This window comes from Rhipicephalus sanguineus, chromosome 3, assembly GCF_013339695.2.
Source record: "Rhipicephalus sanguineus isolate Rsan-2018 chromosome 3, BIME_Rsan_1.4, whole genome shotgun sequence".
Taxonomy (NCBI): Eukaryota; Metazoa; Arthropoda; class Arachnida; order Ixodida; family Ixodidae; genus Rhipicephalus; species Rhipicephalus sanguineus.
The window spans coordinates 16825421-16836932 of NC_051178.1; the positions used below are offsets into that span (position 1 = coordinate 16825421).

Here is an 11512-nt window from a genome sequence, read left to right on the forward strand (position 1 = left end):
ATGTATCCTCTCCATGAAGAGCTTCTATGCACACCTCACAGGTGTTTGTAGTAGCGATTTTGCGAGCGACAAAGCCTGCAATGTAAGACACGACAGAGCAAACGAATGTGGAGAGGCTCTCTGGATAGTCAATTCGGTCTGTGTAATCGTGGTCCTCTGGTTGTAGGATGGCAGACCTTCGCGATGTGACCTCAGTGGTTGCACAAACTGTAGTGACAGAGGCAGATGCACTCAGAATGGAAACAATATCTTGCGAACAGTTGCCTGAGGTGGACGATCTCACTTCTGTCTGAACCAATAGACGCTTATAAGCCGCCATGAATTGGGCAGCTGTAGGGTTGTTGTTGAACCCCCCACGTCCTCGCACACAGCCGAAGAAAGTTTCTGCATGATCTTGGCTCATCTTGTGCGTGAGCAGATAGTTAAGTTGACCTTCATGAACTAGTTCCTTGAAGATACTTTCTGTGCTTTGTATACACACAAGAAAACCCACAAATCCTGTCCTCTTTGTTCCCTGCAAAAGTGGTCGACCGAACGGATCTTTCAAAGCACATATGTACTGTCGAGCGTCGGCAAAAAATGGCTTCCAACAAGCCTCATTTTGCTTTCGAAGAGGTGCTTTGTATGATTTTGCAAACGCATTTCTGGAGTTTAGCAAATCGAAGAGATGATCAAACACCCCCACAAATTTCGCCGTGGCACTAGCACCTCTAAATTGTGGCAGCTTCAGCGTTTGCTCGCAGAATTCAAGAGCGTCTGCAACTGAAGCGCTGAGTGCCTGAACTGCGAGGCGTACCTTCATCTTTTGCTTCTCCCACTGCATATGCACCTTAGTTAGCTTATTGCCAAGGCAGAGCCCTTCCTCGCGCTGTAGAGCCTCCAGTGCCTTTATGGAAGCCCATTTTATGTGGTTTCCATCAACATCAGTGATGTAGCACATTGTTGCCAGTGAATTTCTAATCAACTTAATCATGGGGCATGGGTCAAGCAGGATATGCACATCCCTTGATTCATCAACTGGGTTTTTAAAGGATGTGGAGAACTCGACAGGATCAGGCTTGAGTTCTGCACCAAGGCATTTCGCCATAGTGAAATTTGATGACGCACCATCAAACGTTAGACTGACAACTTGAACTTTCACAGATTCCAGTCGTTCAATGCATTGTTTTGTTAGTTCAGCCCTCTTAGAACCAGTGAGTGAGTGGATAAGGAAGTAGCCGACTGGTATTTTCTGCCTCATGTTTATGCCAACAACAATATAAACACAAACATTTGTGGCTTCAGGGAGGCTGTCATCATCAAGAGATGCTCCAAAATCAACATAGCCAACTATCCTGTCTCCTACAAGTTCAACGTGTTTCCTAATCGACATCTCATCGACAATCAGAGCACAGTAAAGAGTTTCAGAGCGACCTTGAACCAACTTCTCCAAGAAAGAAAATGCTTCCCCTGTAAAGCCTGGTTGGCCGTTAACAGGCCTATACCATTCTCTGATTGTGCGCTGCGAAGGGAGGGCGTCATTAAACTTTGATCGAACAAATTCGTAGGCTGCTGGTGAGTAGAAATGTAAAGTTGGTGCAAACGTTCGCAGCTCTGGAGGGTATTTACCTCCACTTTCTGTCCGTGCCCGGTGAAGCGGTTGTTGTATGTCAGGAGAAAATGCTGCATCAAACATCTTGGAGCCCTCTTCTGACAAAAGCTTCTGCTTGGATGCCTCTAATAATTTCTTCAGCGGTGATTTTCTTTTGTGTCAGCCTTCGCTTGTTCTGCTGCAACGTTTTAATTTTTTTCTTCAGGTGCAATCTTTCGTCTTCTGTTTCCTGCAACTTCGTCTTGTACCACTGCTTTGATGGTGATACAGTGACATGGTCTTCGGTATTTAGGGCCTCTTGCTGCTGAGCAGGACTGCATCCTCGAGGTTTTGGTGCTGGCCGCTTCCTTTTCACCTGAAATAAGCACATAGTGGGAATATATATATATATATATATATATATATATATATATATATATATATATATATATATATATATATATATATATATATATATATATATATATATACTTCAATTATTGCACATAACATGAATATATGTATTCACGAAAGCATGTTCGGGAAGATTCGACAATGATCATGCGCGAATCGTGTGTGGAGCGATATTGTAAACGAGCGAACGGAACGAAAAGCTCGCGAAGGAACACGCAGCAATACAGTCACGTCGACAAAACATGAAAGAATAGATATGTCTATGTCATTCCAGCCTCCCTGATGTCAGAGCACTATATCTGCGAAGTTCCGATGCTTACCGGTGCCTGGAGGTGGGCAGGGAAAGCAGCGAACGAAGTCGGCACACTTCCCGCTTTCAATCGTGTTGTTTGTCCGGTCCGGTCAAAACACGCCGGATCAAAGTGCGCAGAGCAAAGGCGATCTTTATCTGTCGGTTTCCAGCGTTCACGACGCACAGCTCGCTCCCATAGGTTCCGTGTCTCAGCATCTTTTGGAAACCTGCCAATAATTTCCGAAAATTAATTCCTCAAGCCTACCAATGAAAAACACGAGTCAGCCGTATCAGACCGCGTAAGCACTACGTGCTTTCAGTACGCACCTGTGAAATGTGATCTTGGAAGCAGGAATCGCGCGATTTGCGCACCCATACGCTACGCAGGATTGTACCATGCTCGCTTGAATCGAGCCGCACGCATTCGAATGCACTGCAGATACACACTGGCACACTTGTCAAGGAAAGACAGGCGCACGAACCGCGATCAACCGCCGCTGCAGGTGAACTGGCAGCCAACCGAGCCAGCCGAGCCGAGCTTTCTGCCCACCACAAGATGGCGGCGCTGGCTTCACTTGAAGAGCGCTCCCTCCACTCCAGCAATTTTTTTATATCCTCCTAGGTATCAAGGGACTTTCATTGCGCGTGTGCGCTCTGACTCGAAAAACATTTCTGGCTACGCCCCTGCTTTATGTGGCTCTTGGTATGCGAGCACCAGCCGGCGTGACAATAGATTTATGCTGCTCGTCATCTCGTGAAGGGAAACTGCCGCCGCACGTAGGGAGAAGTGAACTCATATTATCGGCCGTAAGGACTTCGTTCCCACCAAGCATACTGTGATCTGCGAGGTACTGCGTATTTCTTTGTACTTAAACCACCATGTCTACTTAAAGCTTGTTGCAAGTTCATGAGAATGCGGACAACCTTGCTTATTTTGCTTACATTTTGCGTTGTCTTGTACGTTATTCTTTACATTTGATGGCGTTGCCCTGTGCGTGGTAGTAAAGATGGCTGGTGTGCGGAAATCTCGTACAACGCTCCGCTATGCCTGCCTTGCTTTCGCTGACTGTCGGTTTCCGTCACAGGTAATGTGAATTATATATACCCTGAAATATATTTTGCAAAATATTTTCACGTGCATGACCTCGGCGATTTAGAAACTGGCACGAATTGTGTCCTTGCAGCTATCAATCACCAAATAGCTACGTCTTTTATGGCCAAGCTTTACAGCGCTAAATATTGATTCGACACCGGTATCTGAAGGCCTCCTAAAGTGCCATCGATGAACAAGCCAAGATACTTCATCCGGAGAAAGTAATATTTCCATAACTTAATCTAATTGTCCGTTGGCGTCACTAATTATCCAGAGATTTCATGTCAAGCTCTTGGCCAGACCACTTCTCCAAATGGTCGGTAACATTGTTTCTCCCTCGAGAACGTGGAAAAACTCATTGGCATTCAAGCAGCTATCACTTCTTTATTCCTCAAGTAGTAAAGCAGTTGCATGGAAATCACTGCCAGGCACCAAGAAAATATCCTGCCTCTATAACCACTCAGGAGCACCTCTATAAGCAACAGCATTTATGCGAGTTCACAAACAAGTCGGCAGTGTTCACTAAATAAAAAAAAAAATATTGAACTGGATCAAATGTACATTTACCATAACGTCAGTGGGTAGAAAAATAGTGAGAAATGTACAAACGTACAGCGTAAACATTTTGCCATTAAAACTGGGCACAATTATTACGACCGGTATTTAAATGCCAAAGCCTATGCAGGCTCTAAAAGTAAGCAGTTTCTGTTCTTGCCGCAAGAGTTCACACTTAACGCTTTTATTGCGCAAAGGAGAACATGATTAAGGGGGCAACAACGATGGAAAACGTGGCGTAACAAACAGGAAAATTACCTGAGTGATATATCTTATAGAACGGGAAATCCATACATTTCGATAACGTGAACCCGATAGGTTAGGTATAATGTTTAAGGCGAAAGCCTAAGATGCCTCATCAAACGGGAAAACTGACCGCCTGCGTCGGCGACGTCATCATCAGTGATGCGAAAAATGATGATTACGTGATGACGTCACCACATAAACTTGTCATGACGTCACAGATCACCAGGGTTTGGGTTGTCATCATGACGTCACTATGACATCACATGACATTGTCGCTTTGCACTGCCTCCGTGATCGGTGGACCGATCACGGAGGCAGTGCAAAACCAGGTGAGGTTCAGAAAGCTTGCAACGCCTCCGATCCTGGAGGCATTGCAAAGCCACGGTACGTGAAGCAAGCTATTGCACGAGGGTGGGGCAGGACCGACACATCGACTGAAGAAGAAAAAGAAGATATCTTTCGCCTTCGAGCCGTCTTAGTCTAATGCATAACGGACCCTGTGAGTTTTTTTAACGAACGATGGGACGTACACTTCGAGAAGTGCTTCTAGCAAACGTTGTCACGAGGCGTGAGCTCTCGATCTTTCTTTGGTATGGCACGAGCCCACGCTTCCAACATCACCGAGTCACTAGGAACTTTCAAGGCAATTACCTTCTCCTTGCAGGATGCGTACCTACTTTTGCCGTTCGGCGCTACACATTTCCGCCCCATCCTAAAGGAGCACTGGTGGAAATCTGCAGAGTGCCCTCATTTGTTGCGGCGTGAAAAGCGCGCAGAGATCGAGAAGTCAGCCCCGCCGGCGCAACGCGGAAGCCACTGAGCGTTCTCAAGAGACAGAAAGCCTGCAAATCGCGAAGGAACGGGCGACAGCTTGCTCGCGCGAATTGGGAACTTTCCCCCCCAAGGACACCTACACACGCGTGCACACCACATGCGAGCGAGGGGCAGACGTCGTCTGCTCAGGGGCCACAACTAGCAGCTTGTTTCAAGCGCTGTACGGCCAGTATTCGGGCAGTACCTATATCCGTCCCATCTACCAATTGATGTTACTGACCGAAATCTGAGAATGTTTACAATGTACGAGGCGGTATCACGATTTTTATGCGTCGCGTCTACAGGAGAGCATGTAAACGATGGCGACACGCCGGAAGCATCATCTGTCGTCCTGCGGCGAAAACTGCATCTCCTTCGTGACGCTATCGCGCCGCGCTCGCACGCTGCCGTGGCCTAGAAGACTCTCCTCCTCAAATAATTTTTCCGTGAGTAGATACAAGTATTAGGGCAGTAATGACAGTGTCAACGAACAAGGAATCCGAAAAAGAACGTCACGAAATTGAAGTTATAATAAAAAAAATTACGTCATCTCCCGCTAAAGGGGACCATGAGGCGATGCGAAGCCGGAGCACTTGCACGATCGCGTTCCGTTGGCGTTCGTTGGGCATGCTACCGACCTCGTGTCGTGGAACGCGAAGAGGGACGCTACGCGCGTCGTGTCTTCCATCTAGCCTGGCCGTTAATTCTCACAGGGCGAGCGGGGAACGCGGTCGACAGGCGGGCGAGAGGGGGGGGGCAGCGTAGGAGAGGAGAGAGAAGGGGAGGGGACGCGCATGCGCTCGGGCTCATCGCGGCGTTGTGCAGGAGAGAATTTCGGCATGTCTAGCCCGCGTTTCAGAGGAAGAGTGGAAAGGGGGACGGGAGAGGAAAAGTGCAGAGGGAAAGTGGAAAGGGAAAGTGGAGAGGGGAAAGGGAGAGGGTGAGTGGAGAGGGGAAAGGGGTAGAGGGGAAGGGGAATGGTGAGGGGAAGTGGAGAGGCGGTATGTGGAGAGGGTATGCGCATGCGCAGTGAGGGTGGTCACGCCGCACACCACCACCACCACCACCGCCGGATTGAGCTCGACCTTAAGATACTTCGCATCTAATAAATGAAAAAGTCAATGTCAAAGCAGTTTCATGACATTAAATACTCGAACAACAAATATGCAATTATATGTGCAATTTTTTACTTATTATAAAATACAAAAGAATGTAAATAAATTTACAAAATATAAAACCTCAGAATTAACCAATGGAAATAGTGTACAACAAGGAAGCAAAAAAAAGAATGAAGGAAGGAATTTCGTTATGAGAGATGAGGATGTCGTTCAGCTTATGGTACTTATTTTTCATGCAGTTAAACAACTGCTAACGAAGAGATGACTTAACAATAGCAGGGATGCGACGACAAAGAGAAGTGACGCGTAAGTTTCCATCATTTGATCCATTTTTGGTGGTAGGTTATTGCGCTACGGAAACCTAGTATTTATTTCCTTGACTAGGTTCTCAAAAGTTAGCCAGGTATGTGATATTTCACAATGAAAGAGACGAAAAGTAATGAGTGAGAACTTGGGATAAAGCAGCGGGTGAATTCCTAATTAAGAGACGTAGGTAGGGAGGTAATGGCAAAGGAATCGGCTAAAAGAGACTTCGTTCCGGGTTTTGAACACGTTCAAGTGGATTCAGATGAATGCTGTATCACTCCAAAAAATACAAGCAGTGTGATGAATAACTTAATATCAGCACGATAAAGTAAGCTAAAAACATCAGGGTAAAAAAATGCACATGTTATGATGATGATGCAAATGCCAGTTCAAACCATTGTTATTAGCGAATTGGCATGGTTATGTATTAAAAGATTTTGTCAAGTGTAGCACCCAGGAATTTAACAGTATATGGCGACTGTACAAGATAAATTTACGAGATAGTTATAGAAGCAATAGCATTGTATTAGTTAGGAAGGGGCAAAAATGTTTTTCGAAGGATTGATTTGAGGTCGTTTATTTCTGCACCATGCATACCCATTGCTACGCAATGTACTAAGTACCTTACAGCTCGGCTGTGTACGGCTAGGGTTACGTGTATTTTTCTGTGCGTCAAGAAAATCATATGCGCCGCACAAGTTTCGCGAACCCCGGGAGTCCACAAAAGGTGGAGAACAAAACACACGGCTGGCAAACACCAGTTAAGGTCGCACACGAAACGCCCAGCGCGAAACGCCAAGCGAGAGCAAAAACGACCCATGCCGCGAAGAGGAGAATGCAGCAAAAAGTCCATCCTGGTCAAATGGAAAACTTTCTAGGAGAGTACGCTGAATTCAAAAGGAACTCTGCACAGGCATTCTGGATGTGGTTGTAGGCATGACCAGGAATAGGGGACATGTGCACGTAGCGCCATCTCTCGTTGGTGACAGCGGTGCCCTGCGGTAACTGCATGGGAAATAGGCGAAAAAATCCTATCTGACGAAAAAAAGCTATTTGCCAAAAGGACTCCCTGTCCTATACAACCGAGACTTATTTGAACATTCATATCCAGCTTTTGTGGACACCTAACAGCCAGCGCCCCTGGCGGCCGCGGCGCGAAACTAGCGCATTTTCTATGGAACAAGCGAGTTTTTCCCGAAATATTTAAAGGGACACTAAAGAGAAACAATGAATTGGTTTGGATTGATAAAGTGTGCTCGGAGAACTCTTGTGTAGTTTATTTCACCACCATAGGTTTATTATTAGAGGAGAAAACCAAGTTCAAAGTTTCATGTTTAAATTTCGCGCCGAACTTTGTAATTCGTGACGTAAAAGATTTGAAAGAGCATTTAACGTAATTTGGCACCACTGGCTCGACGAAATTTCCACAAACTCGCTATGTTAAATCTCTGGCCCCATCAGAGGACAATGTACTTCCATTTAACCGATTAGGAACTACCTAAGCCCAAGCAGGCGCCGTCAAGAATATGTGACGTCACGGCAAATGGTGCACGAATTCCAAGGTGGCGTCGCCACCTGTATTTTCTTTTTGCGCGTTTTCTCGCTTATTAAGCGTCTTCTCGCTGCAAGCGTGGTGTTTCTGGTATCGTGGAAGACTATTTTACTAATGCGAGAAAAATCGTTTTGCTCTTTAGTGTCCCTTTAAGCGTACAGGGTGAATGTTGCAAAACGCATACCACAGAGCGCTTCTGGGAACCTTAACGCACGAGAAGACTGCAGCGATCACGTTGCAGTAAGCTTCGATTTTGTTCCCAGAGCAGTTAAAGATTGTATAATGGGAGTCTATGGAAACGGCGAAAAATGTGGCCTGTTTTTCGAGACAAAAACGGTCACCGTGGTAAAACTAAGCAAGTTACGTTAATGGTCAGGAAATCCCATGTAGTCCTGGCACTCAGCCTTCGTTTGAAGCCATTCTGAACTTGCCGCAATTGGCAGAACATTGTTCCCTAACGCGTTTTTTGAAACGCGGTCCTTCAAATGCTTCTGGTAAATTGATAAGCCCTTGCTTACCATCGACGCTCAGCCGTCCTTTGTGGCCGAGCAATAAAGAAAAAAAAAGTCCTTTGTGGCCGAGTCAGCTAATCGCCCATGTTCGGAGCGCGGCATCCCCGCGCCGTCATAGGCTCGATTCCTGGCGTCGGATCAGCTGTTTTTTTGTTTTTTTTTCAGCCCGTGACTTGGTTCCACAGATTTCCTCAAGATGTCGCCGCCGGAACAAAACAAAGCTTTCGTTTCGGTTTCGGTTTGAGGGGCGAAGCTCCTTAAAGCGGCACCCGTTCGTCCCCGTCGTAGTGCGTAACCAGTCTTAACGCTAATACCAGATCTTGACCTCCAAGGTGGTGCCGGTGGGAGATTTCTCCTGTGCGTTGTTGAACAATAAAACATTCGCAGCGTGCGCGTTAACCAAAAGCCGAATTCTTCTGTCTCTCATTCCCCACTAGCAGCCATTGGTATGTTCCAGTAGGAAACGTTAGTAGAAGTGTAAGTGTTAGTTAAAGCCGACTTCTTCTGTCTCTCATTCCCAATAGCAGCCATTGTTTACCTCCAAGGTAGTGCCTGGTGAGATTTTTCCTGTGCGTGATTAAACAATAAAAATTTTGTTCAAAACGCCGTTGATTGAGGAAATAAACCAACGAAAGATGCCAGATATTTTCTAAAAGCAAAACGAAAAGACGCCAGCTGTTTCTAAAGCAAAACGAAAAGACGCCAGCTGCTTAACGAAAGACGCCAGACGCGTATCATATCGTTCAGATTTACATTTGTAATTCTTACTTTATTCATTCATAAACGTCCTAAGGAACAGTACGCCCGATCAAGTTATGGTGAACAAAGCTCTTTCGACATTTCGCACACGTATTGTGGAGGAAACTGAGTTCTCCGTTCTCATCATTTCGTTACGATCTTCTCCGGTACCTACAATTCACCAACGTAAAGGAAACGAAGTAAGCTTAGAAAAAAAGTTAGACGTTTTTGCAGTTGCTTTTTACTTTAGAGCTAACGCAAGTGTGTGTTTCGTAATCTTAACGAAAGAAGGGGAATTGTTCGAGGGATTCTTTTCCTTGCTAGACACAACTAATGAAATGAACAGATAATTAAGCCAAGCAAAGAATAGGAAACATTATTTGATTTTTTTTTCAAAGAAATCAAAATCGGTATCTCGATAGGCATCAGCGGACGGCTCGTATACCCTTCTACATGCTGCGCTCTCAACGCAAAGAGACTGTGCGAAATCCCCTTTCCTACCTGGAGTGGCTGTCTTCTCTTAAAGCACCATTTTGTTGAGTTACGCGAGACTGGATCTAGAAGAGCTAGCTGCCAGCCTTACTTCATTTGTTGCTATAGCACTCACTGCATCGCCCTTGCGGCGAAACTGGGATTTTTATTCACCTCTTGTCGTATCTATCGTCCTACGTCAACAGAAAAAGACCAGCATGTCTTCTCCTTTAAAGGACCCCTGACACCGAATTCGGAAACGCGAGATGCTTGTGTTCTTTCATAGTTCTGCATGCGGGGGCACTTCTGACCGATTATGAGTGACGAGCGTTGCCTTTAAGATATTTTATTTTGGTTTTAAAGTAAGCCTGAGGGCTCATCTGAACTTTGAACTCCTATCAACATAACCACTAGTATGACGTAGACGTAGGCCTCTTGTGACGTTGCAGAGGTAAAGCAAGTATTGACAACGTCACAGACAGAAATACGCGGGGTGCACTGTGGTTATAGTGAACTAGAACCAACTTCCTAGTGGCGCGAACGGGAGGGTACAGGCGTTCCTCTTGACGAAGAAAAATCCAGGTGGCGCTAGTGCAACTTTTTCTAGTCGCACTGCCCCTTCTGCTGTAGGCACTTGCGCGCGTTTCTTGTGTGCATTTCTCCACGTTCTGCGTGGTTATAGCGGTGCCGTGCATTAATATACAGTTTCAGTTGAGCGCCCACTACATACATGTGGACGCAGCCTGTCATTGGTAATGGCTGGCAGGCTGCGTCCGCAGAGCTGCTACGTGTATGCCGTTCGCTTCGACTAACTTCCAATGAATATCGTACTCGGCTGTTTCAGGAGGTTGAAACAACTTACACACGTAATTGTACCCGCGATTGAGAGTAATTTCATTTTAATTTTAAGCAACTTGCACGCGTCGAGTGCGTGAGATCGAACAATGGACCATACGCTGAGGATGATAATTTTCGTCCTTATTTTTTGCAGGTCAACACATAAGAAGAAAGAAAAATTAAAGCGCTTTCGGATGAGGATGTACAATTGCGGTGTCCAAGCGGCGTCTGTAGTGAACTGGAATCGTTATAATTTATTATCATACTTAATACCCTTGTCACACGGGTAAGTTTAACCACTGTTATACCCAACTGCCGTTAGCGGACGTAACCATAGTTACCGTAAACCAGACAGAGGCGCTGTCACATGTTTGCAGCGCTTCCAAGCGTTCTTTAGTTGATACATGGCTGCGTTCGTGCAACACCGCTATAACACCGCCTTGTACAGGGCTTCACGCTCGATTATGGACGCGTCAGCAGCGTGTTTTGATGCGCGTCTATCAAATAGCGTGAAGCCCTGTTCAATGAACGAACGCAGCCGTGTATCAATCTCGTGAAATACACACGAGATTTTTGCAGCACGGAAAAACTTGTACCTCAAAGCCGCTAATTTATCTTCCCAAATGCGTATCAACGCCTCCGTCGTCGCAACGGTCCAGTTGACACGCTGTTGGCTCGATATTTCGGTGGGAGCCGAACTGCTCGCGTCCGACATGCGGGCCGCCATGTTGTCAGTTTACGGCGCTAACAGGGGTTGCCCACCTCCGTTTACGAAAACGGTCGTTAGCAGATTAACTGCGGTAAAGGCTGTCGTGTGACACGGTACAATAGCCGTTAGACTTAACGGCCGTCGTACTTAACTTTGGTTAGACTACCCGTGTGACAAGGGTATAAGGCGCAGCTACCATATTTCAGACGCCAGTGATACACCAGCTCACGGCGTCTCACCGTTCTTCAACGGCGGCGCCAAGCAGTGCTGTCAGCACTAGACGCTT

At 46.2% G+C, this 11512-nt stretch overlaps 1 long non-coding RNA gene across 1 annotated transcript; it reads right to left on the reverse strand.

Annotated features, from left to right (window-relative positions):
• Positions 1 to 1711: 1711 nt before the first annotated feature.
• Positions 1712 to 2829, reverse strand: LOC119384838 (uncharacterized). The gene is made up of 3 exons (XR_005181933.2): positions 2604 to 2829; positions 2305 to 2503; positions 1712 to 1946 (listed from the first exon to the last, which is right to left on the reverse strand). It is a non-coding gene; the product is annotated as an uncharacterized LOC119384838 (long non-coding RNA).
• Positions 2830 to 11512: the final 8683 nt, after the last annotated feature.